Below are 7,630 nucleotides of genomic sequence, written 5' to 3'. Positions count from 1 at the left end.
CCCTTTACTTCATTCTTGGTTTAAGCATGAGGACATGCTTGGTTTAAGTGTGGGGAGGTTGATAAACCCCATTTGTAGGATTTATCTTGTGCTTGATTTAGAGGATTTTATAACCTTTTACCCACATTTATCCATTGAAATAGCATGGTTTTATAACTTCTCCTTTAATTGTGCTTAAGAGTGAAAACATGCTTTTTAGGACTTAAAATAGCTAAATCTAATTCTCCTTGATTCCATTAGATGCCTTGGTATGTTTGCTAAGTGATTTCAGATTTAGGAGGCAAGGATTGGACCAAGGGAATGAAGGAAAAGCATGTAGAAATGGAGAACTCATGAAGAAATAAAGGAAACGCAAAAGCTGTCAAGCCGACCTCTTTGCACTTAACCGACCATAACTTGAGCTACAGAGGTTCAAATGATGCGGTTCCAGTTGGGTTGGAAAGCTAACATCCGGGGCTTCAAAACGATATAAGATTTGCCATAGTTGCATCGCGCATAGGGGCGCGCACGTGTACGGTACGCGGACGCGCCGATGGTGGCACATGACCCACTTAATGCAACACGTGGCCAGTGATTTTAGAAGCCTTGTGGGCCTAATCCAACTCATTTCTGATGCTATTTAAGCCAAGGATTGAAGGGGGAATGGAGATACTTTTCAAATTTTTAACCATTAGTCATAGTTTAGTTTAGAAGTAGTTTCTAGAGAGAGAAGCTCTCACTTCTCTCTAGGATTAGGATTATGATTAGGTTTAGTTCTTAGATCTAGGTTTTAATCTTTGCTTTCCTCTACTTCTAACTCTCAATTCTTTGTTGCTACATTCATCTTCTTCTATTCTTTTGTTGTAATTTCCTTTATGTTGTTCTTGTGTTTTGTTGTAGATCTACTTTTGTTTCTTCTCTCTTCTTTCCATTCTATTCAAGGTAATTCATAATAATTGTGTTCCTTTCGATTTGTTGTTGTTAATTCTTTGCAGTAATTGTTGTTAGATCTTGTTCTTGTTGTTGATTTACTCTGCTTTCCTTTTATGCCTTCCAAGTGTTTGATGAAATGCTTGGTTGGATTCTAGAGTAGAGTTTTATGTTCTTGGCTAACTTAGGAACTTTTGAGTTACTAATGTCCAAGTAATTGATGATTGGGATCCATTGACTCTAGTTCTCACTAATTGAATTAGTGGAGAGTTAGGACTTATGGACTAGGATTGATATAGCTCATTTGACTTTCCTTTACTACTAGTTAGAGGATGATTTAATGAGATTAATCCTTGCCAATTCTCATATTGTGGTTAGTGATTAGGATAGAGATCCTTGACCACCAACCCTTGCCAAGACCTTTTTAGGCCTTAGTTTACTTTCTTGCCATTTATCTTTCATGTTTCTTATTAAAACCCCAAAAATAACTCACAACCAATAACAAAACACTTAATTACAATTCCTAGGGAGAACGACCCGAGGTTTGAATACTTCGGTTATTAATTTTAGGGGTTTGTTACTTGTGACAAACAATCTTTTGTATGAAAGGATTATTGTTGGTTTAGAAACTATACTTGCAACGAGAATTCATTTGTGAAACTCTAAACCGTCAAAAATCCAATCATCAGTCAAGGCACAGAAAAAAGAAGCAGTGATTATTAAGCTGAATTTTCAAAAAGCTTATGATAGAGTCAGATGGAGTTTTGTGGATATTGTACTCTAGAAAATGGGGTTTGGCCAAAGGTGGAGGAATTGGGTGAAGGAGTGTGTTACTACGGCCACTATGTCCGTCCTGGTGAATGGGTCACCATCAAAGCTGTTTAACATGGAGAGGGGCCTCAGACAAGAGGATCTACTTTCTCCACTTTTGTTCGTGCTTGTGGTGGATGTGTTGCATCAGATGTTGGGGGAAGCCGTCAGAAACAGGCGCATTGATCCGCTACTAGTTGGCGGGGAGCATATAGAATTGTCGCATCTTCAGTTTGCAGACGATACGATCTTGTTTTGTCCCCCAAAAACAGAGACAGTTGTGAATTATAAGAGCTTTTGTGGTGTTTTGAGTTTATGTCGGGACTGAGCATTAATTTTGAGAAGTCGAATATGATTTCGGTGAATTGTGGGCAGGATTGGGTATATCATGCGTGCGACCTTCTGGGGTGCAAGCAAGCGGTGTTACCAGTGAGGTACCTCGGGATATCCTTAGGTGCGAATCTGAGGCTGGTGAAGACTTGGAAACCAATCATAGATAAGGTGGAAGAGAAGCTTAGCCTTTGGAAAGCGAAGGTTCTAAACAAAGCAGGTAAGCTTGTCCTAATCAAATCGGTGCTGAATAGCCTACCGGTATATTACCTAAGTCTGTACAAGATATCAAAGGCAGTTGCTGATAAGTTGATTGCGCTGCAAAGACGCTTTATGTGGTGTAAGGGGATGGTAAGGATGGTATCCCCTTAGTGAAGTAGGAGTTAGTTCAGGCGCCGAAGAAGGCGGGGGGCTTGGGGGTTGGAGATGCAGTGCTTTGGAACACACCACTATTGTTTAAGTGGTGGTGGCAATATTCAAAAGAGGATTGCCCCTTGTGGAAGAAGATTGTGTGTTCGTGTAACAACCTGAACCCTGCTGTAATGCTGGTAAATCAGCAGCTACCGGTTAAAGGAGGGCCATGGAAAGACATATGTCAGTTAAATATCAAAGATCAACGGATAAAAGAAAAGATGGTGACTAGCTTGGCGATGGAAGTAGGAAATGGCCGAAGCACCCTGTTTTGGGAAGATAACTGGTTACAAGCTGGGCCTCTGAAAGCGTCACTTCCAAGGCTCTACTCTGTATCAAACCAATAAAGAACTATGATAGGAGATTGCGGCTTCTGGGATGGCTTCGAGTGGATATGAAATTTTCAGTGGAGGAGGGAGTTATTCCAATGGGAGTTGGAACTCGTCCATCAGCTGCATGAGAGGCTAAGGCAGGTGAAGTTGTCAAATGGTAGTGAGGATAAGGTGGTTTGGAAGTTTGATAGTAAAGGATTTTCTTTACGAACTCTTTTATGAAGATCCTGCAATCGGAGTCTCTGTCAGATGAGATAACGAGTTACAGTTTCACAAAGGCCATTTGGAGAGGAGTGGTACCTCCGCGAATTAAGCTTTTTGGGTGGTTTGTACTTGTTGGTAGAGTTAATACCAATGACATATTGAGTAGATTAGGCATGATCATTCACAGTGATATTATTTGTGTACTATGTAAAAAGGAGGTGGAATCTGTCTAGCATTTATTTCTACTTTGTGAAGTAACATGGCAAGTGTGGTGCAGTTGGTTGAGCTCCATTGGTTAAGTTTGGGCTATTCCTGGAACTATAAGAGAACTGTTTAAAAGGTGGATTGGCATGCACAAGCGAAAACATGAGCAGAAGTTGTGGCTGACTGGGTTCTTTGTAGTGATTTGGAACATCTGGTTGAAACGTAATGCTAGGATTTTCAAGAATGAAGAATCAGGTGTTGAGATCTTACAAAGGAGGACAATTCAAAGCTATACAGATTGGACTGGCAATGATTCTTGTGGTGGTTGTTGACATGGCGAGATATGACAGGCGTGATGTTTTCCTTTTGTAGCACTTTTGTTTGGCTTTGCTCCACTATGTTATGTTAAACTTCTTTGATTTCAATATATATATAACCTTACTCTTAGTCGCATTTAAAAACAGCGAAGATATTGTTTACTCCACTAGTCAAATTGTATCTCTTTCAATGATTATGAAAAGGAAGCTTGATTTTGAGTTATTGAATTCATTGGGGTCTTCTCTCCCTGTCAGATTATTGGAACATCAATCTCACATTTTTATTAGTCTTTCCCTTGTGCCCTGCTTACGCAATTACATGTGTGGGTAGTTGGTTGGTACATGCAAACCATCTGAATAATAAATTAATAATCAAATCAAACCAAGGTTCTAAAAACTGGACCGGACCGGCCGGTTCGACTGCGAACCGGTGATAAACTCCATTTTTAGGATTTATCTTGTATTGAATTTAGAGTATTTTGATAACCTTTTCTCGCATTTAGCCTATGAATTGGCATGGTTTTGTAATCTTTCCCGTATTTGTGCTTAAGTGTAAAAACATGCTTTTAAGCCTTTAATTTGATAATTTTAATTCATCCTTGATTCCATAAGATGCCTTGATGTGTTTGCTAGTAATCTCAGGTTGAAATAGGCTAGGCATGGATCAAAGGAAGCAAGGAAGGAAGCATGCAAGTGGAGAGAAGCACAAAAAGCCAAAGAATTGATATCGGCCAAGCACGCGTACGCGCACAATGCGCTCGCGCGCACATCGCAGAATTAGCCAGGGACGCGCACGCGTACCGTGCGCGCATGGGTCGTAGTCCGCACGTGATTCTGTTATTGCAACACGTGCCTGGCGATTTTGGAAGGTTTCAGCAACCAACTTTGGCGCCAAAATGCACATAAGAGCCAATGATTGAAGGGGATTGACACACATTCACATCCATAGACTCATTTTACAAGTTTTCTTAGATATTTTTAGTTAGTTACATTTGTAGAGAGAGAAACTCCAACCTCTCTCTAGGATTCATCTTCATTTTCTCAATTCTCAACCATTCCTTGGTGAGATCTATTGCAACTCTCACTTTACTTTGTTCATGTTGTAGATCATCTTTTCTAATCTCAATTAGTGTTTGTAATTGTTCAATTCTCATAGATCTATACAAGTTCAAACTATTCTAACTACCCATTCTTCACTTTTTCTTACATACTCATGCATTCTTATTTCTTGATTCATAACACTTATGCATTGATTCCTTTTTATTGACTTCACTTTTGGGCATTTTGTCCCCTTTTATTATTTTTTCTTTCTTCTCTTTTTTTTCTTTATTTTTCTATATACATTTTTTTCATTTCGTTTCTTTTTTTTTTCTTTTTCACTTTTATTTCTTTTCTTTTCATTTTTTTTCAAACTATACACAAGGACATCGATGCATAAGGTCTATACATTCAATCAATACATGAATATGTTCCCAATTTTAAAATATGAAAGTGTACTACCCCTTTTATCCCATCCAATGTTCCTAAACCTCACAACTTTGAATAATGAGCACTCTCACTAGCCTAGGCTAATCAAAGATCTAAACAAGGACTTTTCATTGGTTTTTCGCCTTGGCTTGTAATGTGCTAAATTGAGAATAAGTTGGTTAAGCATAGGCTCAAAATTGGCTAACAATGGAGAGTAAAAGGTTGGCTATTTGGGTAAGTGGCTAATGAAATAATGGCCTCAATCATACAAATACATGAATACAAGAGATAAATGGACATATAGAATCAAACAAATCAAGGATCACAATCATAGAAAGAGAGCAATTTCACACAAGAATGGAAAATAAGTGGTTATAAAATGTAACCACATCAATAGGCTCAAATCTCACAAGCTTGTGTTCCTAATTCAATACATGCTTCACGGAGTATGAATTTCAAGCAAGTTTCAACCGGCGCTATAAACGGTCCAGTCCTCATATGAAAACCATCTAAATAAAAATGGCTTAAGAATCGGCAAACCGGTGACCGGCCGGTTATACTAAACGACGCCGTTTTATAATTTTTAAAAAATAAAAAATAAAAAACCGAACCCAACCCGACCCGCTCGTGGAGCACCCCACCCCCTTTCTTCCCCCGACCCCATTCATTCATTCCCCCTTTCTGAATCATCTCCAATGGAGAACCCTAGCCGCCCTGAACCATAGTCCCCTATCGCCATCCTTCGTCCCCTGGTGTCGCCATCCTCAGCCCCAGTAACCCTCCAATCTCCATCGTCGCCTTCGCCTGGTTCCTGCCCAGTAGCCTTCCATCTCCATCCTCTACTCGTCTTCTCAACACCAGCACCGCAGCACGTAGTCAACACCGGTAGCCCTCCATCTCCATCGCGCGGTCCTCAACAATCAACACTCAGCACCGGTAGCGTTCCATCGACCCCAGGTGAGTGACTCGTCCTCTGCTCATCTTCTTTGTTCTTCGCCTCTGCTCATGTTCTTCTATTGACCCGGTAGAAACCTTGCATGAAATTGATACTCTGTGAAGTGTGAACTTCCTCTGTGAAGTGTGAACTGTGGCTGTGGCTGGTCAATTTAATCTCTGTGGACTGTGAACTGTGGCTGTGAACTTATGTTGTTGAAATTATGTTGTTGAAATGGATTTGTTATGTTGCTGGCCTGCTGCTGCCATTTTTTAATTTTTTAGTATGATGTTTCTGAATTTTTGTTGAAATAGTTATTGATTTGAAGGTTAGGGTGATTATTTGTTCTGGAACTGAGTCTGCTGTAGGCAGAATTGTTGTAGCCAGAATTGTTAATGTTCATTGTGTAGGCAGAATTGTTAATGTTCATTGTTGTGGCTGTTTTTAATTTCATATATGTTTTATTAAGCAGTGCAAGCCTTCCAAGTAACACACTCTTTGATCTTTTTGTTGGGATCTTGAAATCTGACCAAGAAATCATGGATTCTGTGAAGGATGATCTCAAAGCAGTTAAGGAAAGAGACCCTGTTTGCATAAGCCATGTGCATTGCTTCTTGAACTTCAAAGGCTTCTTAGCATGCCAATCTCATAGAGTTGCTCATAAGCTATGGCTTCAAGGAAGAAAAGTCTTGGCAGTTATGATCCAGAACTGAGTTTCCGAGATTTTCGCGGTTGGTATTCATCCCGGTGCTAAGATTGGAAACGGGATTCTGCTTGATCATGTACCTGGATTAGTGGTTGGTGAAATTGCAGTGATTGGTAACAATGTGTCAATTTTGCATAGTATGACTTTGGGTGGAACTGGTAAAGCTTCTGGTGATAGGCATCTAAAGATTGGTGATGGGGTTTTGATTGGTGCAGGGACTTGTATTTTGGGGAACATTAAGGTTGGTGAATGTGCTAAGATTGGTGCTGGTTCTGTGGTGATTAAGGATGTTCCTCCTAGGACTACTGTTGTTAGTGATTTTGTTATGCTGCTGTTTTGAATTAATTTAAACTATTTTGAATTAATTTAGGAGTGATTAATGATTATTTCTAGTTGTATTGTTGCTGTTTGTACCATTGCTCTTTTCACTATTTAACTTTGTATTTTGATAAGATCATATGGATTTGGTTGACATTTCATATGTTTTAAATTTGGAAGATATTTAAGATTTATATTAGACTATAATTATATTTTATGATGTTTATATATAATTTATTTATTATTTTATTCAGAAACAGTTTTTCCGGTTGAACCACCGGTTGAACTGGTTAGACCAATAAACCAATGAACCAGTAGTTAGAGCGGTTTAATGACCGGTCCGGTTTTTTGAACCTTGAATCAAACACTTGATTTCTTCCATTTAAAAAAAAAATCAACAATGAGGCGATTAGCAATGGGTTTCTTCAATGCATGAGCATATACATTTAGACCCTGTTTATTTTTATTTTTTTAAGATTAGAAATTAAAAAATTAAGATTTAATATTATATTTGGTATTAAAAATTAAAATTAAATTTTATTTAAAATATAAAATTTTTATTTGTTTAATACTTTCAAAAAATAAGAGACAAGAATTGAATTTTTTAAAAATAAAGACTAAAATTTTAATAATATTTATTTTAAAAATACTCTTACTAAATTTGGGATTTTTTTAAATAAATAAAATA

This window comes from Arachis duranensis, chromosome 8 (assembly GCF_000817695.3).
Source record: "Arachis duranensis cultivar V14167 chromosome 8, aradu.V14167.gnm2.J7QH, whole genome shotgun sequence".
NCBI lineage: Eukaryota > Viridiplantae > Streptophyta > Magnoliopsida > Fabales > Fabaceae > Arachis > Arachis duranensis.
This window is presented reverse-complemented; position numbering follows the sequence as displayed.